Source organism: Oncorhynchus mykiss, chromosome 27 (genome assembly GCF_013265735.2).
Source record: "Oncorhynchus mykiss isolate Arlee chromosome 27, USDA_OmykA_1.1, whole genome shotgun sequence".
In the NCBI taxonomy this organism is placed as follows: domain Eukaryota; kingdom Metazoa; phylum Chordata; class Actinopteri; order Salmoniformes; family Salmonidae; genus Oncorhynchus; species Oncorhynchus mykiss.
Genome location: NC_048591.1, coordinates 7,994,675 through 8,019,510, shown reverse-complemented (window position 1 = coordinate 8,019,510; position 24,836 = coordinate 7,994,675).

The window sequence follows — 24,836 nt, the reverse complement described above, 5'->3', positions numbered from 1 at the left end:
ACATTAAGAGTATAAGGCCAAATTGCTTCACTCCCTCTCTGGCCAGCAGTTCCATGCTACCCACCAGGCCAATATTAAGGAGACTTATACCCACTCTGTCTCTGCATCGCACTCAGCCTCCCCTTCTCCCTCTCCATCTATCTGCTCATTTGTTTGATAGACTAGGTAATTACAGGTAGTCACTCAATACCCAGAACACCTGAGAGTAATGTTCCAGTAATGATGAAGGATTAAGATGTAAATTACCAGCGCTGTTCAAAATGCCAAGACAAGGATTTGTGTTTGCCTTCCTATCATGACGTCCCTTACCCAGGCTCACACTGTGGTAAACACTATACTGTATAAACAACATCGATAGGATTTAACAGGTGCTGTTTGACTCTAACGTGAGTCAAAACAAGCAAATGTCATCATAATTAGCATATCAATAGTCGTACATTTGAATATTGATTATTATTTTGCATATCGGTCACGTGTTTATCAGGTTGAAGACTAGCATCCTTGACATGTGACCTCTGTGCAGTGGTGGTGCTAGGGTAAAATCACTGGGGAAGACAAGCCAGGGAAAAGAGTCATATTAACTTATAGTATGTGTTGTGGTAATTGTGTTTTTATTTATCTATAAACTGTAAATTCGTTGCCACAGTGATATATGGGCCTAAGGCCGAGATAATAAGAAGACACACTGGACAGAATAAATTCAACCACACCTTTATTTCATCACAAAACGAGAGAGCAACATCTGTCTGGTGAAGTCCACAAAGCATTTAGCATGTAACGAACAGTTACATGACCTATAGCATTGTCAAGCAATTTAATGTTTCCGAAATTTTCGGACTACTAAACAACCATTGCTTTAAAACCACGTAGAGGTACCGCAAGTCAAAAAGAAAACAGGAGCTGCCTCCACTAAAGATACCAAAAACGATTTAGTACAATCAACGTAAGATGAACATTATGTGGCTGTCCATGGTAGTGATTTGTGTCTGTGTCTGTGTCTGTGTCTGTGTCTGTGTCTGTGTTTGTGTGTGTGTGTGTGTGTGTGTGTGTGTGTGTGTGTGTGTGTGTTTGTGTGTGTGTGTGTGTCCGTGCGTGCATGCAAGTAGAAAAAACATGTTGACTCACCCTACTTGTAGAGAAACGCCAATGACATCGTCCTCTCTTTCATGTTTCCGAAACGGTCTATGACTCTGTCATACAGGACACCCTTTTAGTTTTTGTTGACCTAAGCTAACTGGCTAGAATGCTTGCTCGCTAGCATAACTTCCTTTCATGGGCAACGATGTGCCAGGCCAGCTAGTTAACATTAGCCTATTGCATCTAGCTACATAGCCTACTAAACTTCCATCCTATCAGGCCAGAGGCACAATGTAGGAAATTATGGATGGATCATAATCATTTTGCCATTATGGAGATTTAAGTAAAACCACAAGTCCCAATCCCTATCTCCATCAATGGCTAATTTAGGAATGGGATGATTTTAGCCAGCTAGCCACAACAAGAAGCAACAATTCAAGTTTCTGTAAATTACATTCTTCTTTTGATGTGATTCCCTTGACGCCTTTATCAAGGGAGGCCAAGTGCTCGCTGGCTTCCCTCGCTTTCAATGCTATGGACAGCAACAATGTCGTACTCGTTTTGACCAGACAGCTTCACATAGATGGGCTACACATACTGTGGAAGAGGAGCATAGTTTCACTTGGTCGGATGCTTTCTCCTGTGAGATACATTTGACCTCATGTAAATTTAGAAACACAGAGATGAAAGATACAATATTTTGAGGAAGTCTGGCTTCCCTTGGCATCCATGAGTACATGCCACTGCCTCTGTGTGTATTTTTTGCCAACTGAGTACCCTTGGCACAGGACATCAGTGAAAAATTGTATTTGTGGATTTCACATTTGTGATATCTATTGAACGTAACCCCTGGGAAGGTCATAGACCTGTGTGCCACTATGTGCTTTCGAAAACACTCTATGCGTTTTGTTTTAAACCTTTCACATGCAGTGCTAGAGTGCATCACATGATCTGGACCTTCAGCAGCATTTTAGGGGGGAAAATATCCCCAAAGTGGAACTGACCTACATTTGGCCACAATTCTCAGAAGAAGAGCAAGATAGAGAGAGAGAGAGGAATAGATATAATAAGAGTGGACAGGAACAGAGGAGGATACAGCGAGAGTGTCTGGCAGAGGGAGAGAGAGAGAGATAGGCAAGGAGAATCAGGAGAGAGGGGAACAGAGGGATGGATAGACAGATGGAAAAGAAGAAGTGGAGCAGAGGAAGAGGCTAGAAGAGAGGCTACCCAGGGAGCACTAACGAGGAAGCGCCCTTCTTTTCCCCAGAGACACATCTATAATGGGATAGTTTCAAGTTTCAAGATTCAATGTCACATACACAAGTAGAGGGAAATGCCTTTCTTGTAAACTCAAAACCAACAATGCTATGATCAATAACAATGTAAGGAAACACAAGAAATATGAAGAACACAATCAGTAAGTAAGCATACGATCCACAGGGTCAGTTCCAGTACCATATATACAACGTGAAGAAGTACTGGAAAGACGGTGGTACAGTAGATACGGTCCATTCGGAAAGAGTTCAGACCCCCTTGACTTTTTCCACATATTATTACGTTACAGACTCATTCTAAAATTGATTCAATTGTTTTCTTCCCTCATCAATCTAAACACAATACCCCACAATCAGACAGCAAATTTACTTAAGTATTCAGACCCTTTACTGAGTACTTTGTGGAAGCACCTTTGGCAGTGGTTACAGCCTTGAGTCCTCTTGGGTATGATGCTACAAGCTTGCCACACTTGTATTTGGGGATTTTCTCCCATTCCCTGCAGATCCTCTAAAGCTCTGTCAGGTCATGTGGGGAGCGTCGCTGCACAGCTATTTTCAGGTCTCTCCAGAGATGTTCGATAGGGTTCAAGTCCGAGCTCAAGGACATTCAGAGACTTATTCCGAAGCCACTCCTTCGTTGTCTTGGCTGTGTGATTAGGGTTGTTGTCCTGTTGGAAGGTTAACCTTTGTCCCAGTCTGAGGTCCTGAGCGCTTCAACAAAGTACTGAGTAAAGGGTCTGAACACTTATGTAAATGTGATATTTCTTTACTTTTTTTTCATAGAAATTAGCAAAAAAAAATGTAAAAACCTGTTTTTGCTTTGTCATGATGGGGTTTAGTGTGTAGATTGATGAGGGGAAAAAAGCTATGTAATACATTTTAGAATAAGGCTGTAACGTAAAAGAATGTGGAAAAAGTCAAGGTGTCTGAATACTTTCCGAATGCACTGTATACTGTAGTAGACATTTAAAAAGCAGACATTCAAAACATTGTCGGAATACCCTCAATCCACACTCTCAAATAATTGTCCAATGTGACTCTATAACACTCAATAAAGTCTAATGACCAAACATTGGGCAGCAGAAATATAAAACGTAGCCTCAGGTCAAAAAAAATGAACATTTTGATGTGAGTGATTTGGAGGCTGGTTTTAGGAATTAAGGTGGACACAGACGCACATGGAAAATACATTTTCCAATTGGTAGTGATGTCTGATGAATTTCAATAGCACATTTTACTCACAGCACCTGGAAGTTACCGTGTAACCCACAAGGTCCCACAGTTCCTTGAAACGTGTACAGATGGGTTGGTTGTTTAGCAACAAAACTGACAGGGTGGCTTAGATTATTGACAACATGTCCACTATATTTCTTCCTCAATGCATTTTGATATCGTAAATACATTGGTACAGTTGTTGGTTAGCTAGCTAGTGAATTTGAGGCTGCGGGCTCCGCCCCGGTCACTCCCTAGCCACACGTATAGTCATTTCCTGGTTTGACTGCATGTTTTGGTCAGAAATGTTTGGTAACTAATAGCCCAATATTATATATCTTCATTAGTTAATTAATTAATAAGATAAGGTCTAAGGGATGTCCATAGCAATGACTGTACCTGCTAGCAGCATGTGTCCCATGTCCGAAGCTACATCCATAATTGGTAGACTGTCCTGATTAGAGAATCACCGTTTGCATCAACGAGCAGTGACCAAGAAACTATTTAAACCCGTTTTAAGATGCTACCCCCTGCCCAAATTACAATCTAATCTAATATGGATGCCAATGTTTTGTTTTTGCTTTGCACTCACACCTGTCTGTGGCTCACACCTGTCTTTTATTAGCTAAGGAGTTCCTCAAAACGGGCAGGTGCTGCCCCAGACAGGAAGTAAAGGAAACTTGTGCATGAAAAACTAGAACAAAACATTGGCATCCATATTCGATTTTGATTTGATTTGGGGAGGGGGGTAGCATCTAAAACTGGATTTAATGGTTTCTTGTTCACTGCTTGGCGATGCAAACGGCGTTTCTGCAATCAGAACCGTCTACCAATTATGGATGTAGCTTCGGACATGGGACACATGCTGGGACACATGCTGCTAGCAGGTACAGTCATTGGACCATGAGTTCTCAAATGCAGTCGCTATGGAATGCCCTTAGACCTCGTCTTACTTAGCCCAATATTATTTCATTTTTAGTAACTAGCAAACTGTTTATAGGCAACAAGCCTAGTTCTCACTTCATACCGTTTCATCTAAGACATCTCTCAAATACTTTAAGAGATATTGTACATATTGATGTTGCAAGGCGCAATACAAGGCCCAATACATTCTGAGATACAGGGTCCCAAGGTCTAAAACTAATAGTTCAAAACTTTCTTTCATCCCAGCTGCTATGAGCTTTCTCAATAAGATATATTACTGTGCTGTTCAGGTATGGACTGAGAGGTCTATTCATATATTATGTAGAGGTTCACTTTTGCTGTATATATTGCTTTTGTGTATATTTATTATCATGTGTCTTTTGGTTTTACCATATGCTGCAAAATGAATTGCCATTTGGGAAAAATAAAGACTCAACTCAATATAAAAAAAAACGTCAAGCCCTGGATGAAATCCAGCCCTAGAATGTTTGGAAAAGGTCTACCTTCTATTCACGTGTCACTCAAAAGTCAGTGAACGATGATAAAATATACACCCAACACAATGTATTTGACATTTGGCGAAAACAAAAGCTGATAGGAATCCCACGGCCAATGATGTGGTTGCGGTGAGAAAGCCAGGTTGGTCTCCCCAGTGCCCTAAACTAATTAGAGAGGAGAGGAGTTCTGCCAGGGGCGGGCCTTCCCTATTTATTTACATATTTAGGGAGCCTGTTTCAAGGCTGTGCGGGGGAGACAATAGATTTATGACGTTTGGGTCCTCCAAAATATTATATCCAAATAACCTTGACGCAGAGCTTACAAACCAATCACTGTTGCGAAGGGAGAGAGGAATCCTGCAGTCTGATACTAGTTGGACATTATTCAGTGGATTATGCAGGTGGGAGGCAACAACAATGCACAGCAGTTTATCATAATCGTCAAATTGCATTGTTTCTCTCCATATAGTCAACAAGGGAGAACGCGGGACATAGATCAACTGGTGACAGAATCAGTGACACCCCTCCCAACATTGAAAGGAAACCTGGCTATTACTAATTGTGCTGTTGTGTGACCAGAATATTGGTGCTCAGATAGGGTGTGTTAGGCAGAGGGTTTAATTCTGTGATTTATCGTTGAGCTGGGTCATCGCTCATTGTGTGGCCGTAGCCACTAAACTGAATGGATTTGTTTCTCATGCTCTGCAGTTGGGTTCACTTTAAATGGAACATTGGCGATGAGCCTTGGCAGCAGGTTCTGACAAAAAACATGGCTGCCAACATAATCTGGATTTGATCCAAGGGAGCTGTTTGTCCGCACTGTTCTCTATTCTTTTGAAAGTGCACAAATATACATGGAGCATAGCTGGAGTAATGAACACAGATTACTTAACGTCTGCAGTAACTGTTGGTGCAGAGAGGTAGAGCAACTGATTCAAACTCAAGACAATGATTTGGTGAAGTCAATGCACTTGCAAAGGCCTTGATTCAACAAGATTGATCTGGACTGAATGAGCATAACAGTCCTGCCGGCAGATACTTACAAGAATCTGTTTAATTGAGAGATAATAAGCACCATGTCACTATATATTGAAGTAGTTGGGATTAGACAATGAGTGAAGACCAGACTGAAAAGGGGATGAAGGTGTAATTTTTCCAACTGTTAGCTGCCTTAAAATCAGTGTTTCCTATACTTTTTCAGTGGTTCTCTATGCTTTGAATCAATAGTTTGGTTTAAATTCCAATTGGCGAATGATTTTGATGAGAATATTCAAAATTCTGAATAAAAAAACGTGCATTTACATCAAACGGACTTGTTGCGGATACAATAGTGTGCGTAATAACATAATGCACATCAAAAGCATTTTTGGGCTTAAGTTTCCGTGTACCAAATAGGAGCAGAAGTGCAACGTTATTCCATCACATTTTCAACTCTATCCAATAGTTTGTTCAGAAAAACTGTTGCGATAAATAGTCAACTTTCCCAATCTGGTTTTGTTGCATATTCTCTAGACAACAGTTTGCTGATAAAGTGGACAAGGTAGGTTATATGATGAGATAAGGATAAGAGCAATATCATTTTATTTGATAATTGGCAGCCATGCATCGATCATAGTATTGATCATTATGTCACCGCCATTCAAATAAAACCCTAGATATTTATTGGATATTTGCGTCAAGCTCATCACCATCCATCATGAAGTTCATCATAACTTATTTTATCTGCCTTTAAACTCTTAATACTTCTCCACGCAGTAGTGGTAGTACAATGTAGCATATCGTCTCGTATCATATATCATAGCATATGATGGTTTATTATCAATATTTGTGCATCAAGGAGTTTCCAGTGCAATTGTCGCATAATTCATTTTTTCCAACGCAAAAAAAAATCCCACCATGTCGAACAATCAAATTGTCGTTGGAAATTTATGGAATTGTACTGGCACTTCATGTTTCCATCAAACCTGTCGTCATTTTCTTTTTATTCGACATGCCTCGCAATAAAACTGTGGATGGAATTGTGGTTACTGTGTACTTCAGCTACATACAGAATACAGTACAACTCCTACTGCTCCTTAGCGATTACCTTCTCAATATTTACTTCAGTTACTGTTCTTTGAAGTGGTGTTTACAAACCCTCCCCCTATGGAAGCAGAATCTAGGAATGAGCTTGAGATGTACTGCATTTCCTGCTCTTGTGGGTGGAGGGTTTGAGAGGAGAGTGTGGAGAGAGAGAGAGAGAGAGGTAGAGGATGAGAAAAAAGCATATCATCCATCATACTGACTGCTACCAGCATGTTGTCACAAAGCTCCTGATTTTATCTAGCCTTCCTCCATTGTACGGCACTGGGTGTGAATGGTAGCACGAGGGTGGTTTATTAAGGGGTTGTAGAGACTTACCAAATAAGCTACAGAGTATTGACGAATGTGCAAAATCCTTTGTGTTTTTGCAATGCATATATGTAGGTAACTCTATTTCACAAGCTTGCCTCTCCTCAATATTGTTCTGCCTGATTATATTATAGTGTGGTAGAAAAGGATCCAACAGTGTTGGTTCTAGTAGTGGTCTGTCGGCACATCATTATATCTCACCAGTCACAGTCAGGCAGCTTTGTTGTCTGTAAAGTCCAACACCATTACTCCCTCCTGATATGTGATGCATGGGTCTAACAAGTAATTTGAGGTTGTACAGCACTTGTCTGCCTAGCAAACCATTTTATAAGATGGGCCTGTAGACGTCAACAGTGGAAGTCTTGTGACTGTTTTATGATGTGCAGTTAAGCATTTAATTGTCCCTGCTTTCTTTATCAGGGGGTTATTTGGCTGAGAGAGAATTAGCCCTGTAGTCTCTCTACGTGGATTGGCTGTTCCAGTCTGAATACATAGCTAAACTAAGTGAGTTGCAAAAATCCACTCCCCGACAGCGATGTTAGCATAGACCTTGGAGATGGTGGTCCATGCTGCATTGCATGCACTAGCTGACGCAGAGTGATAACTCCTGTAAACTGAGCTGCCCAAACATGAATCGGGTGGTGTTTTTTTTAAGCCTCTTGATAGTGGCAGAGCCTGTTTTGCTTTCCCTATAAGAGATAACTGAATGTCGGAATAGCACTCCAAAAGTTCAACAAAAACAGCATGCACTTTGAGCAGTGGTGGATTTTTGGGGGCGGAAATTTGCATTTGCCACATTGATTATTCTTTCACACCATATCATTATGGGGTGAATTATTGGTCAGGAGAAATGTTTGTTTGATGGTTCCTGACCTGAGATCATTGTCAGACAGCATACTTTTTTTTCAGAGGTGATGGGACCTTGGCCTGTGAGCTGGCTTCAAACTACATCACCTCTCCCTTCAAGTAGCTGGAGGTGGTGTTTCTACCAGGTTAACTCCAGGTCTTATGGGGCAATGCCACATTAATGGAATGGCGTTGGGACTCCAATTTTTCACTTAAAATGTTTGCCAAACTGAATAAATGTATTTCAAAGTTTACCAAACCATACATCTCAATGCACAAGGACCACTTTTTACACTGAACATTTGACAACAAAAAAAAACTGTTTAAACATCTGCTCTGAACTAAGAAGCAAAGATGTCTACAGAAAGAATGGGCTGTCAGCTATGACATGACACCTTGAGTTTGAAAATCTCTGTTGGTTATGGAACTACAGTAAGTGAAGGGCATTTACAGGCGGTCACAGAATTGCAGTAATGTCATTTCATCCTAGGTCCCTGATCTGTACTACAAAGAAATGCTTACTTATGGATATGATTGTAATTGGCTTCATGGTGATATATCCTAAATAGGTACACCGATGGTAGAAATATGAATGATCATCCTTTGCATATTTGGGTATTATTCTGCACACTTGCTATTATTTTGCTACAGTGGAGGCAGAATAATGGGCAGTCGTTAGGGGATATAGAGAGCAGTTGTTGCTTTGTGAGGTAGCTCTACCTGAAAATACATGATCTAAGTCATTGACAGTTGGTATTCAGCAGTCATAAGAGTATGCCTTTATTTACCTTGAAGAACTTCAAAATGGGGATTTTTATCAGACAGCATATGCAGCAGCTCTATAGAGATGAGATGATGACTTGGAATGAAATAATAAAGTCATACATTAAAACAAATGTAATACACACAACAACTAAAATACTTAATTAAAATATGTATAAATTATTGTTAAAGTGATAAGCATTATTGGGCAGTCACTACCATGTTATTAATTGTTTTATTCCATGTTACACCATTCAACCCAAATAATAGAAATCCAAAAACATATATGTTTTTTATAATAATCAAACTGATACCAAACCGACCACAAAAATCACTAATCGCTTAGCACTAACAGTAGAGTACAGCAAGGCATTATGATTTCCCAATGTATGCAATTCTGTTACCAATTTGGTAATATAATTTTTTGTTTTAATCACTTAATAATTAATTTTAAAAAAATGTATATCATCAAAAACAATAACTTATTGATAGGTGTACCTTTACTTGTTACCTCATGAGGGAGCCAAATTAGAACATATCTTAAAGCTATGTGGGTTTTTAGTAACGGAGTTTCAAGGCACAAGGCAATGTTCCTTAAACTTACAGAAGGCAGATAAAAATGATCCTAAATTAAATACAAGTGTTGATATTAGTTGGCAGGGTTCTTTACTTCAACATTATTGTGTTTTGATGTATTTCTAATATCTGTTAATACTTTTTCTGGTTGTTGTGAAAATAGGCCTTGAGGCTCAGCATTACCCCCTTCTTTATATTCATAAATTAATTTTCTAAGATTTTTCAGAATACACATGTTCACTTACACAATATTTTGCAGATGCAAGCAACTCTCCAAGATGATTTTAAAACCAAAAATGTTTTCTAGAAAATAATTTGGTTTAAAATCAAACTATGTCCGATATCATTCTGTTTGGTACAAGGCAAAGAACAAACTCCATTTGTGAATTAATGGAACAATGCTTGAAAGTGTTGATTGTTTAAAATATCTGTGTTTGAAGATATATTCAGAATTATATTAAGGATTTTTTTTTACTATAATCTTGGCTTACTATTTAGATCTAAGAATTTTTTGCTGTATCTATTAGAAAGACCTTAGTAACTCAATTCCTGCTTCCTATCATAGACTATGGTGACATCATATATCAAAACACAACCAAGACCTTACTTGAATTAGATTTCATTTATAACAATATTTGCAGATTTGCTCTTGGATGCCATTATAAGACACTTCATTGCACAATGTAGGAACCACTAATTTGGCTGTCACTCCCAAACATAAAACATCTTCATTGGTACCAATTTATTTTAAAATGTATCAACTAAAGCCTAAATACGTTCAGGACTAAAATAAAGACACATAATAAGTTGCATGGACTCACTCTGCAATAATAGTGTTTAACATGATTGTTGAATGACTACATCCTCTCTGTACCCTACACATACAATGATTTGTAAGATCCCTCGGTAAAGTAGTGAATTTCAAACACAGATTCAACCACAAAGACCAGGGAGGTTTTCCAATGCCTCGCAAACAAAGGCACCTATTTAATGCCTCGCAAACTGACATTGAAAATCCATTTGAGCATGTTGAAGTTAATAATTACACTGAGTGGTGTATCAATACACTACACCCAGTCAAAACAAAGATAAAAGGCGCCCTTCCTAACTCAGTTGCCCGGGAGGAAGGAAAGCGCTCAGTGATTTCAACATGAGGCCAATGATGACTTTAAAACAGTTAGAGTTTAATGGCTGTGATAGGAGAAAACTGAGAATGGATCAACAACATTGTAGTTACACCACAACTTAATTGACAGAGTGAAAATTAGGAAGCATGCACAGAATAAAAATATTCCAAAACGTGCATCCTGTTTGCAACAAGTCACTAATGTACTACAGCAAAAATGTGGCAAAGCAATTAACTTTTTATCCTGAATACAAAGTGTTATGTTTGGAGTAAATCTAATACAATACATTACTGAATATCACTTTCCATATTTTCAAGCATAGTGGTGGCTGCATCATGTATGGGGTCTTCTTGTAATAGTTAGGGACTGGGGAGTTTTTCCAGATAAAAATAAATGGAATGGAGCTAAGCACAGGCAAAATCATAAAGTAAAAGTTGGTTCATTCTGCTTTCCACCAGACACTGAGAGATGAATGCAGCTTTCAGCAGGATAATAACCTAAAACAGAAAGGCCAAATCTACACTGGAGTTGCTTACCAAGAAGACAGTAAATATTCCTGAGTGGCCGAGTTACAGTTTTGACTTAAATCTACTTGATGTATGGCAAGACCTGAAAAGGGTTGTCTAGCAATGCTCAACAACTAATTTGACAGAGCTTTATACTTTTTCAAAGGATAATGGGCAAATGTTGCACTATCCAGGTGTGGAAAGCTCTTAGAGTCTTACCCAGAAAGACTCACACTAAAATCGCTGTATTGGCTCAGGGGTATGAGTACTTATGTAAATGAGATATTTATGTTATTTCTTGTCAATACATTTTCAAAAATGTCTAAAAATATGTTTTCACTTTGTGATTATGGGGCATTATGTGTAGGAGGGTGAGAAACAAAGTACATTTCATCAATATTGAATTCAGATTGTAACACAATAACATTTTCAATAAGTCAAGGGCTATGCATACAGTGCCTTGCAAATGTACTCACCCCCTTAGCGTTTTTCCTATTTTGTTGCATTACAACCTGTAATTTAATTTAATTATTATTTGGATTTCATGTAATGGACAAACACAAAATAGTCCAAATTGGTGAAGTAAAATTTTAAAAATGACTTTTTTCATAAAAGTATTATTATAATTTATTTGAAAGTGGTTCACCCCCTTTGCAATGAAGCCCCTAAATAACATCAGGGGCAACCAATTACCTTCAGAAGTCGCATAAATAGTTAAATAAAGTGTGCAATCTCAGTGTCACATGATCTCAGTATATATATACACCTGTTCTGAAAGGCCCCAGAGTCTGCAACACCACTAAGCAAGGGGCACCACCAAGCAAGCGGCACCATCAAGGAGCTCTCTACCCAGGTCAGGGACAAAGTTGTGGAGAAGGACAGATCAGGGTTGGGTTATAAAAAAAATATACAAAACTTTTAACATCCTTTGCAGCACCATTAAATCCATTATTAAAACATGGAAAGAATATGTCACCACGACAAACCTGCCAAGAGAGGGCCACACACCAAAAATCAGGGACTAGGCAAGGAGGGCATTATTCTGAGAGGCAAGAAGGAGCTGCAAAGCTCCACAGTGTGATTGAGTATCTGTCCGTAGGACTACTTTAAGCCATACACCACAGAGCTGAGCTTTATGGAAGAATGGCCAGAAGAAAGCAATTTCTTAAAGAAAAAAATAAGCAAACACATTTGGTGTTCACCAAAAGACATGTGGGTAACTCCCCAAAAATATGGAAGAAGGTACTCTGGTCAGATGAGATTAAAATTTAGATTTTTGGCCATCAAGGAAAAACTATGTCTGGCACAAACCCAACACCTCTCATCACCCCGAGAACACCATCCCCACAGTGAAGCAAGGTGGTGGCAGCATCATGCTTTGGGGATGTTTTTCATTGGCAGGGACTGGGAAACTGGTCAGAATTGAAGGAATGATGGATGCCGCTAACTGCAGGTATATTCTTGAGGAAAACCTGTTTCAGTCTTCCAGAGATTTGGGACTGGGACGGAGGTTCACCTTCCAGCAGAACAATGACCCTAAGCATACTGCTAAAGCAACACTCGACTGGTTTAAGGGGAAACATTAAAATGCCTTGGAATGGCCTAGTCAACGTCCAGACCGCAATCCAATCGAGATTCTTTTGTATGATTTAAAGATTGCTGTACACCAGTGGAACCCATCCAACTTGGAGGATCTGGAGCAGTTCTGCCTTGATGAATGGGCAAAAATCCCAATGGCTAGATGTGCCAAGCTTATGGAGACATACCTGAAGTGACTTGCAGCTGTAGTTGCTGCAAAAGGTGTCTCTACAAAATATTAACTTTGGGGGAGGGGGGGGGGGGGGGGGGGGGATAGTTATGCATGCTCAAGTTCTGTTTTTTTTGTCTTATTTCAAAATAAATCATATTTAGAATTTTCAAAGTGGTAGGCATGTTGTGTAAATCAAATGATTCGAACCCCCAAAAATCTATTTTAATTCTAGGTTGAACGGCCACAAAATAGCAAAAATGCCAAAGGGGGTGAATACTTTCGCATGCTACAATATGTTATCCCTGAAAGTAATTATTTATCATGAGATGACCATGAACAATAACTAGTAATGCTATATACTCCAAGAAAGGTTAAAATCTCACCTTTCTGGTAAAAAATAGTTATACAGTTGAAGTCAGAAGTTTACATACACCTTAGCCAAAAACATTTAAACTCAGTTTTCACAATTCCTGACATTTAATTATAGTAAAAATTCATTGTCTTAGGTCAGTTAGGATCACCACTTTATTTTAAGAATGTGAAATATCAGAATAATACCAGAGGGAATGATTTATTTCAGCTTTTATTTCTTTAATCACATTCCCAGTGGGTCAGAAGTTTACATACACTCAATTAATATTTGGTAGCATTGCCTTTAAATTGTTTCACTTGGGTCAAACGTAGCCTTCCACAAGCTTCCACAATAAGTTTGGTGAATTTTGGCCCATTCCTTCTGACAGCTGGTGTAACTGAGTCAGGTTTGTAGGCCTCCTTGCTTGCACACACCTTTTCGGTTCTGCCCACACATTTTCTATAGGATTGAGGTTAGGGCTTTGTGATGGCCACTCCAATACCTTGACATTGTTGTCCTTAAGCCATTTTGCCACAACTTTGGAAGTATGCTTGGGGTCATTGTCCATTTGGAAGACCCATTTGTAAGCAAGCTTTAACTTCCTGACTGATGTATTGAGATGTTGCTTCAATATATCCACATAATTTTCCTTCCTCATGATACTATCTATTTTGTGAAGTGCACAAGTCCCTCCTGCAGCAAAGCACCCCCACAACATGATGCTGCCACAACCGTGCTTCATGGTTGGGATGGTGTTCTTCAACTTGCAAGCTTCCCCCTTTTTCCTCCAAACATAACGATGGTCATTATGGCCAAACGGTTCTATTTTTGTTTCATCAGACCTGAGGACATTTCTCAAAAAGTAAGATTTCTTTCCCCCATGTGAAGTTGCAAACCGTAGTCAGGCTTTTTTTATGGCGGTTTTGGAGCAGTGGCTTATTCCATGCTGAGCGGCCTTTCATGTTATGTTGATATAGGACTCGTTTTACTGTGGATATAGATACAGGAAATTGCTCCCAAGGATGGACCAGACTTGTGGAGCTCTACAATTTTTTTTCTGAGGTCTTGGCTGATTTCTTTTGATTTTCTCATGATGTCAAGCAAAGAGGCACAGAGTTTGATGGTAGGCCTTGAAATACATCCACAGGTTCACCTCCATTTGACTCAAATGATGTAATTTAGCCTATCAGAAACTAAAGCCATGAAATAATTGCTGTCTAAAGGCACAGTCAACTTAGTGTATGTACACTTCTGACCCACTGGAATTGTGATACAGTGAATTTTAAGTGAAATAGTTTGTCTGTAAACAATTGTTGGAAAAATTACTTGTGTCATGCAGAAAGTTGATGTCCTAACCGACTTGCTAAAACTTTAGTTTGATAACAAGAAGTTTGTGCAGTGGTTAAAAAACGAGTTTTAATGACTCCTACCTAAGTGTATGTAAAGTTACGACTTCAACTGCGCATTGCTGAGATGTTGTCACTTTCGAGGACACAAGCTCAAGTACACAGTACAAATATGAAAATATGATGTATTTCCTACTCAACAAAACTTTATGAATAAAGTTGAAATGACTGAATGCTTTCTAATTGAATGATTTCTAATTATTTTTCTAACAATTGTCATACATTCACACGACAATGCCAAAAAGTCTACCTACTATATTGACCAGAAAGTTCCTCAGGTAATTCAACTTTATTACATCTTAAGGAAGCTTTTTCGGTAAAGGAGAGAGGATGATGCCATCGGACAGGGGCCTCTGATGCACTGTCCTCGGGCAGATGGAGGAGCTTGACTACAAACGAAGGCACTTAAAATAACAAAATGAAGATGATGACCAAACGCATGGCTGCATGTGGCCGGAAGGTGACCAAATAGCATCTCTGTTAGCTCATGCAGCAACCTGCTCCTGCAAATGGAGGGGTTGTTGTGGTAAAATCAGAGCAGAGCAAGATGTTAGCGAGAGCTTTTCTGATAGCTCTAAAACTACAGGCCTGCCGTCGGGACTGCTAAAAACAATCTGTTCAAAACATACCATGAGGAAGAAGGAATAGAGGAGTGAGACAAAAACAGCAACCTCTCTAGAGTGCCGGACTTAAAGAACCAGTTCAAGGGTTTTGATTGAGGTGGGACTCCCTTGACATGCTACTAGTTGAAATCATTTTGTGCCATGCATTTAAGAGGGGAGCCCTAGCAGCACTGCAGGCTGAGGGAATAACAAGGAGTATGACATTAAAGAGCCCTTTTAAATGAACGGTTACCTGGAGGTCTCAAAGCCTGAATGCATAGCCAATAGTGGACATCATGGTAATCACATACACATTGGCCATAAGGCCATAAAGAATGAAAGGTCTTCCATACCGAGTTTGAGCGATGGGTTAATGGGGAGGTCTGAGGAACCACACAATGAAAGCTTTGCTATTTGTTGTCTGTTGTCGCTGTGTAGTTACAATGCTGTCACTGTTGTATATTACTATTGTGTATTACACAGGTATAAGAACAAGTCTTACTAAATAAAGGAATGTGCTAGAATTAGTAAACATATACAGTGCCTTCGGTAAATATTCAGACCCCTTGACTTTTTCCACATTTTGTTACGTTACAGTCTTGTATAAACAAACTACACACAATAACCGATAATGACAAAGCAAAAACAGGATTTTAGAAATATTTGCTAATGTATTACAAATAAAACACAGATACCTTATTTACACAAGTATTCAGGCCCAAGCCATGAGGTTGAAGGAATTATCTGTAGTGGTCTGAGACAGGATTGTGTAGAGACATAGATCTGGGGAACGGTACCAAAACATTTCTGCAGCATTGAAGGTCCCCAAGAAGACAGCGGCCTCCATCATTCTTAAATGGAAAAAGTTTGGAAACACCAAGACTCCTCCTAGAGCTGGAGGTGACCAAGAACCCGATGGTCACTCTGGCAGAGCTCTAGAGTTCCTCTGTGGAGATGGGACAACCTTCCAGAAGGACAACCAACTCTGCTGCACTCCACCAATGGGGCCTTTATGGTAGCGTGGCCAGACTGAAAACAATCTTCAGTAAAAGGCACATGACAGTCCGAGTTTTCCAGAAGACATCTAAAGACTCTCAGACCAGGAGAAACAAAATTCTCTGGTCTGATGAAACCAATATTGAACTCTCGAGCCTGAATGCCAATCATCACGTCTGGAAGAAACCTGGCACCATCCCTACGGTGAAGCATGGTGGTGGCAGCATCATGCTGTGGGGATGTTTTTCAGTGGAAGGGACTGGGACACTACTCAGGATCTAGGGAAAGATTAACAGAGCAAAGTAAGACTGTGGTAAAAGTTTACCTTCCAACAGGTCAGCGACCCTAAGCACACAGCTAAAGACAATGCTGGAGTAGCTTCAGGACAAGTCTCTGGATGTCCTTGAGTGGGCCAGCCAGAAACCGGACTTGAACCCGGTCGAACATCTCTGGAGAGACCGGAAAATAGCTGAGCAGCAACACTCCCCATCCAACCTGACAGAGCTTAAGAGGATCTGTAGAGATGAATGGGAGAAACTCCCGAAATTCAGGTGTGCTAAGCTTGTAGCGTAATACCCAAGAAGACTAAAATCAAATCAAACTTTATTTGTCACACGTGCCGAATACAACAGGTGTAAACCTTATCGTGAAATGCTTACTCACAAGCCCTTAACCAACACTGCAGTTCAAAAAAGAGTTAAGAAAATATTTACCAATTAAACTAAAGTTTAAATAATTATAAAATATAGCACAATAAAATAACAATAATGAGGCTATATGAAGGGGGTACCGGTTCCCGAGTCAATGTGCGAGGGCACAGGTTAGTCAAGGTCATGTGTACATGTAGGTGGGGTGAAGTGACTATGCGTAGACAATAAACAGCAAGTAGCAGCAGTGTAAAAAACAAATGGAGGGGGGGGTCAATGTAAATAGTCCGGTGGCCATTTGATTAATTGTTCAGCAGTCTTATGGCTTTGGGGTAGAAGCTTTTAAGGAGCCTTTTGGTCCTAGACTTGGCGCTATGGTATCACTTGCTGTGTGTTAGCAGAGAGAACAGTGTATGATTTGGGTGACTGGAGACTTGGACAATTTTTGGGCTTTCCTCGGACACAGTGGTGATGTGTCAGAGGAAAGGCGGTGATGCAACCGGTCAGGATGCTATTAATGGGGCAGCTGTAGAACTTTTTGAGGATCTGGCGACACATGCTAAATCTCCTGATGGGGAAAAGGTGTTGTCTTGGTGTGTTTGGACCATGATAGTTTGTTGGTGATGTGGACACCAAGGAACTTGAAACTCTCGACCCGCTCCAACAGCTCCGTAGATGTTAGTGGGGGCCTGTTCGGCCCACCTTCTCCTGTAGTCCACAATCAGCTAATTTGTCTTCCTCACATTGAGTGAGAGGTTGTTGTCCTGGCACCACACTTCCAGGTCTCTGACCTCCTCCATATATGCTGTCTCATCGTTGTCGATGATCAGGCCTACCGCTGTTGTGTCGTTAGCAAACTTAATGATGGTGTTGGAGTCATGTTTGGCCACGCAGTCGTGGGTGAACAGGGAGTACAGGAGGGGACTAACCACTGAGGAGCCCCAGTATTGAGGATCAGCGTCGCAGACGTGTTGTTGCCTACCATTACCACCTGGGGGCGGCCGTCAGGAAGTCCAGGATCCTGTTGCAGAGGTAGGTGTTTAGTCCTAGGGTCATTTGCTTAGTGATGAGCTTTATTGGCACTATGGTGTTGAATGCTGAGCTGTAGTCAATGAACAGCATTCTCACATAGGTGTTCCTTTTGTCCAGGTGGAAAAGGGCAGTGTGGAGTGCGATTGAGATTGCGTCATCTGTTGGGGCGGTATGCGAATATGAATAGGTCTCAGGTATCCGGGATGATGCTGTTTATGTGAGCCATGACCAGCCTTTCAAAGCACTTCATGGCTATAAACGTGGGTACCATGGGGCAGTAATTACTTAGGCAGGTTACCTTAACTTCCTTGGGTAAAGGGACTATGGTGGTCTGCTTGAAACATGTAGCTATTACAGACTCAGTCAGGGAGAGGTTGAAAATATCAGTGAAGACACTTGCCAGTTAGTCTGCGCATGCTTTGAGTACATGTCCTGGTAATCCATCTGGCCCCGCGGCTTTGTGAATATTGACCTGTTTAAAGGTCTTGCTAACATCAGCTATCGAGAGCTTTATCACACAGTCGTCCGGAAGAGCTGGTGCTCTCATGCATGCTTCTGTTTTGCTTGCCTCAAAACAAGCATTAAAAGGTGTTTAGCTCATCTGGTAGGCTCGCGTCACTGGACAGCTCGCAGCTGGGTTTCCCTTTGTGGTCCGTAATAGTTTTCAAGCCCTGCCCCAACCGCCGAACGTAAGAGCCGGTATAGTACGATTCAATCTTAATCCTGTGTTGACGCTTTGCCTGTTGGATGGATCGTCTGACGTCATAGCGGGATGTATTATCAGTGTCTGGATTAGTGACCCACTCCTTGAAAGCTCGATGCAGATGTTGCATGTCATCCATGGCTTCTGGTTGGGATATGTACGTACGGTCACTGTGGGGACGACATCGTCAAGGCTTTAAACGCTGCCAACGTTGCTTCATCAAAGTACTGAGTAAAGTGTCTGAATACTTAAGTAAATGTTATATTTAATTTTTTTATATTTAATATATTAGCAACAATTTTGAAAAAACTGTTTTTGCTTTGTCATTATGGGGTATTGTGTGTAGATTGATGAGGGTACAAACATTTTTTTTATCAATTTTAGATTAAAGCTGTAACGTAACAAAATCTGAAAAAAGTCAAGGGTGTGAATACTTTCCGAATGCACTGTATGCTTGCTCATCCCAGACCTAAAATAACCTCACATTTCCTACCTTGTGACAATGTGCAACCCCTTCAAACATGAAGGGAGCAAGAACACAGCGGTGATGACAGCCACATTACATGGAAACAGGTGAAAAGAACTGAGAGGAAGAGGAAAGTGGGTAAAAAAAGAGAGCATAAGGTTCTAAAATCAGAATCAGGGAGATAATTATTCACACTTCTGATTGATGATAATTGGACTTTAATGAAGTGGTTGATACGGAGATGATGGCAGAATCAGGAGACGTTGTGCAAGCTTATGTATTGTAAGGATTGTAATAGTGGCATCTGATGTGCACATGGCCGATTTGACAAGATTGTTTCCTTTGAAATATTTTAGCATGTTTCTAATGATGTCACATCTGTGAAAGGTATTTGTTCAATAAGCAATCAAAAAGCTTGATATGCATTTTGAAGAAGAAAACAATTGTTTTGAGTTCAAATGGGAAATGTGGTATTTTAAAATGAGGATAATGGAGAGTGTATTTAGAATTGGTATAAAACCACATTTCATATCCAATCAGGGTAGATCAGATTGAAGTACATTTTGTCTGATCTGATTTGAATAAGAGCATGCGTTTATCACAACGCACCGCTGGCAGAAACCATGTTTTCTAGAGATGGAACCTTCCTAAAGATTCATCCACCCATGCACCTTCCACAACAACCTCCGACTCCGATTCCATGGTGACACCTCTGAGTGACTCGCCAGCATGACTTCCCCTCTCCTGTCACCCTGTCACTGCTCTCTTATCATCCTCACATCTCCGTACTCCCCACTGGGAAAGACCTTCTTGGAACCATTTCCTTTTGATAAATGTTTCAGGGAAATGTCAGCGTGGGCAGTCTCAACAAGAAAAAAGTTTATGGAAGACAATTTTAAGCACTTCCTTTGGAGGGTAAAGGTCAGGAGAGGAAAGGAGGCATATTCTGCATGCCACTGCTCTTTTTATCACATCCAAGGGTGACAGCAGCTAAGGGTCCATGACAAGAATAACTGTGTTGCCTTTGTCCTGATATCTGGGTATACAGTGCCTTCGGAAAGAATTCCGACCCCTTGACTTTTTACACATTTTGTTAGGTTACAGTCTTATCCTAAAATGTAGTAAATTGTTTTTTTCCTCATCAATCTACACACAATACCCCATCATAAAATGTTTGCTAATTTATTAAAAATAAAGAATGGAAATTTCACATAGGTATTCCGACCCTTTACTCAGTACTTTGTTGAAGCACCTTTGACAGTGATTACAGACTCGAGTATGACGCTACAAGCTTGGCACACCTGTATTTGGGTAGCTTCTCCCATTCTTCTATACAGATCCTCTCAAGCTCTGTCAGGTTGGATGGGGAGCGTTGCTGCACAGCTATTTCAGGTCTCTCCAGAGATGTTTGATCGGGTTCAATTTCGGGCTCTGGCTGTGCCACTCAAGGACATTCAGAGACTTGTCCCGAAGTCACTCCTGTGTTGTCTTGGCTGTGTGCTCAGTGTTTTTGTACTGTTGGGCGCTCTGTAGCAGGTTTTCATCTTTGCCTCAATCCAGACTAGTCTTCCAGTCCCTGCAGCTGAAAAACATCCACACAGCATGATGCTCTCACCATCATGCTTCACCGTAGGGATGGTGCCAGGTTTCCTCTAGATGTGATGCTTGGCATTCAGGCCAAATAGTTCAATCTTGGTTTTACCAGACCAGAGAATCTTGTTTCTCATGGTCTGAGAGTCTTTAGGTACCTCTTGGCAAACTCCAAGTGGGCTGTCCTCTGCCTTTTACTGAGGGGCCACTTCCGTCTGGCCACCATAAAGGCCTGATTGGTGGAGTGCTGCAGAGATGGTTGTCCTTCTGGAAGTTTCTCCCATCTCCAAAGAGGAACTGTAGAGCTCTGTCAGGGTGACCATCGGGTTCTTGGTCACCTCCTTGACCAAGGCCCTTTTCCCTCGATTGCTCAGTTTGGCCGGGCGGACAGCTCAAGGAAGAGTCTGGGTGGTTCCAAACTTTTCCATTTAAGAATGATGGAGGCCACTGTGTTCTTGGCATTCTTCAATGGTGCAGAAATGTTTTGGTACTCTTCCCCAGATCTGTGCCTCGACAGAATCCTGTCTCGGAGCTCTGCGGACAATTCCTTCGACCAAATGGCATGGTTTTGGCTCTGTCAAATGTGGAAAATTATATAGACAGGTGTGTGGCTTTCCAAATCATGTCCAATTTAGCACAGGTTGACGCCTTGACAGGTTGACTCCTTGACTGAAGTTGTAAAAATATCTCAAGGATGATCAATGGAAACAGGATGCACTTGAGCTCAATGTCGAGTCTTACTTAAGGATAAGATATTTCAGTTTTTTTTTTTTATAAATTTGCAAACATTTCTAAAAACCTATTTTTGCTTTTTCATTATGGGGTATTGTGTGTAGATTACTGAGGAATTTGTGTTATTTAATACATTTTTAGAATATGTCTGATTCGTTACAAAATGTGGAAATGTTCTGTATGTTCTGGGGGTTTCCAGGTTGCCCTGTTGTTTTCTGGGTTATGCTTTTTCCAAGCAGAATTGCTCCGCCATTTCCTGGTTGTTTGTCTAATTTCAGTTTGTGACAAAACAAGCAATTATAGTGTAAAGAATAATTGTACCATCTAAACTGCTGTGTAATATCTTTTCCATAACCAAAACATTGTAATTTTAGCCGTTTGAAGCCGGTGTACTAAACTGAACGTAAAAGACAAAAAAACAAAGCTTAAGAACGGGAAGCATAGAAATAGCGCACCTAGAACAGACCTACCGCTTATTAGACTTGTTTTTGTTGAGAATGATAGATCTATAACACACATTTCTATGTGACTTCTGTCTTGTCACCCAAATTTTTATTTTATTTTATTTTTTTACATATTGCAACTTTAAACATCACACAGATCTCGATTCATTTGGGTTTTTGTACACACGGCGATGCGCACGATCAGCTAAAACATCGAATATCCACACATATACTCCATGGAACCATGTAGCCTTAAATACAACTATGAGAAAGATATTTCCACCTAGCCTCTTGATGATATCTATGGACACCTTCCTTTTTAGATCAGAAAGGACTTTTGGTGAACGATGCAACCACATTTTCATAATCTGCTTTCAGATGAGTGTCACAACTTTTTCATGTTCCATTGTCTTCCGACACACCTGGTTTCAATCCCATTCATTACCCGTTGTGTATTTAACCCTCTGGTTCCCCTCATGTCCTTGTTAGAGATTGTTTGTTGTTTGTATTGGTGCACGACGGGTCCTCGTACCCATTTTGTTTTATTGTATTCATGGTTTCCAAGTTATGAAACAACTCCATTCCACTAAGTTTGATTCTCCTGTGCCTGACTTCCCTGCCACCTATCCACACGACACTAACAATGAGACATATCACTTTGGTTTGTGTGGGAAAAAATCCTGCCAAATTTAATAAATGAAACAGAATCTGCAAACCAAGGTGACATTCTCAAGTACGTTAAACAAAAATACAAACGAAACATGTGAAGTGTTGTTCCCATGTTTTATGAGCTTAAAAAAAAGATCCCGGAAATGTTCCATACGCACAGAAATGTTGTGCACAAATGTGTTTACATCCCTGTTAGTGAGCATTTCTCCTTTGCCAAGATAATCCATCCATCTGATAGGTGTGGCATAACAAGAAGCTGTTTAAACAGCACGGTCATTACACAGTTGCACCTTGTTCTGGGGACAATAAAAGCCTAATCGAAAATGTTGCCACAGATGCTCTTGATTCGACATGTCCAACAGCGTGTTCCGGTTCCCGCCAATATCCAGCAACTTCGCACAACCATTGAAGAGGAGTTGGGCAACATTCCACAATCAACAGCCTGATCAACTCTACGCAAAGGAGATGGGTCTCGCTGCAAGAGGCCAACGGTGGTCACACCAGATACTGACTGGGATTCTGATCCATGATCCTACTTTTTTTAAAGGTATCTGTATTCCCAGTCATGTGAAATCCATAGATTAGAGCCAAATTAATGAATTTAAATTGACTGATTTCCTAATATGAACTGTAACTCAGTCAAATCTTTGACATTTTTGCATGTTGCATTTATGTTCAGTGTGTTTGTGAAAACACTTCAAAGCGTAAAAAAATCTAAATTGATTATAAACAAATGAGTGAATATAAGCTGACAAAGGCTTGGGACATTGTTGCTTGTGTCATATGAGGACACCAGTACTAGATTCCCTACCATCCTCATCTCACACTCTGTAGGAAGAGAGCATGGCGATTTATATCAGTCGTCAGGTCACAATTCGGAGAAATCCAATGAGCTCAATCAGAGCGTTCTCATCTGGTGGACACCAAAGAGATAAATGATAACACAATAGAGTCCAGCTTTCTGAATGATTCCCACCTGCAATATATTTTTTTCACAGTTCATTTTTTAAATCACGCTGTGCAATGATTTGGCCTGATGCACGTGACATTTGATTAGAACACTATGACGTAGTCTGCACTGGTATGATCACCCTTGGACAAATAATTGTCTGAGAAAACCGTCACCTTCTGGTCTGAAAGTGGTTGTGATGGGCACCACCGCGCGAGTGATGCGGTACGGACTTCAACAGAGGAAGGTGCCTGCATAAACATGTCACATCTTTTCCCTTTGTCCTCTGATGGCTAGGCCCACACCGTAGCCTGTGTTAAACATAGCCACCAGATAATACTCATCCCTAATCTCAGCCTCTCCCCAGTGTCAACGTAAAGAACCAGCGTCTGATACGTCACTGTCGAGGACTGACCCTCAATTCACTTCCATTCGCTTCCTGACAGACTCTCGACGCCTTCTCAGGGCCTATCTGACCATAGCAGACGTATTCAGGAGCCGGGACGGAAGGCACCAGTCAATTATCTCCAGCGAAAACCTGTTTTTGTGTCCCGGCCTCTCTTTTCATACTCTATGTGACATACATGCAGCATACTGCTGTCTGACACGGCCAGAGACAAAGGGAAATTGGATGGGTTTGCAGTCAATGACAAGGCTCCCAAAGAAATTCACCTATCGCTTTCATGAAAATATCCCTCCAACCGAATGAACACTAATGTAGGGTTGACTTTGATTGCCTCATGTTGGATTCTGGTTCTGTCAAAATACTGGGGGTTTCACCTCTGTTTTGCCAGTTAAACTGCTTAATGTATAAAGTAAGACAGACAGATAGACTTGAAATGCTACATATTCACAATACACCATATCAATACTGGTCGGCAGTAGAGCCATCCACTCTCTCTCTCTCTCTCTCACGACGTGGATTATTTTCCAACAGTAGATAAACATGATCTTTTTTCAACCTGGTCTTTCTGATCCTGACCCCGATTCATTGACTGACTGGCAGCCAAGTCACTAATCTCGTAGGTTTGGCTGTAGTTTTAGAGCATGTCATTGCTTCTCTTATGAGCCATATGGCACAGGTTTGACTCCCACAACCCCAGAATCTTCAGTCTGCCAATGGGGCCAAGTAGGCTGCTTCGACTGCTCTGAGTTGGGCAAAGGGCCACGGGCCTGAGTGATTCTCTGTGTTTCAACCACTGTGGGTAACTGAATTTGTTCCCTTTGACCCCTCGAGGGGACAAGCCACACAGAGTGTATTCTGGCAATCCCTCGCAGACTGATTTGATTGTGTCGCAACATCAGCA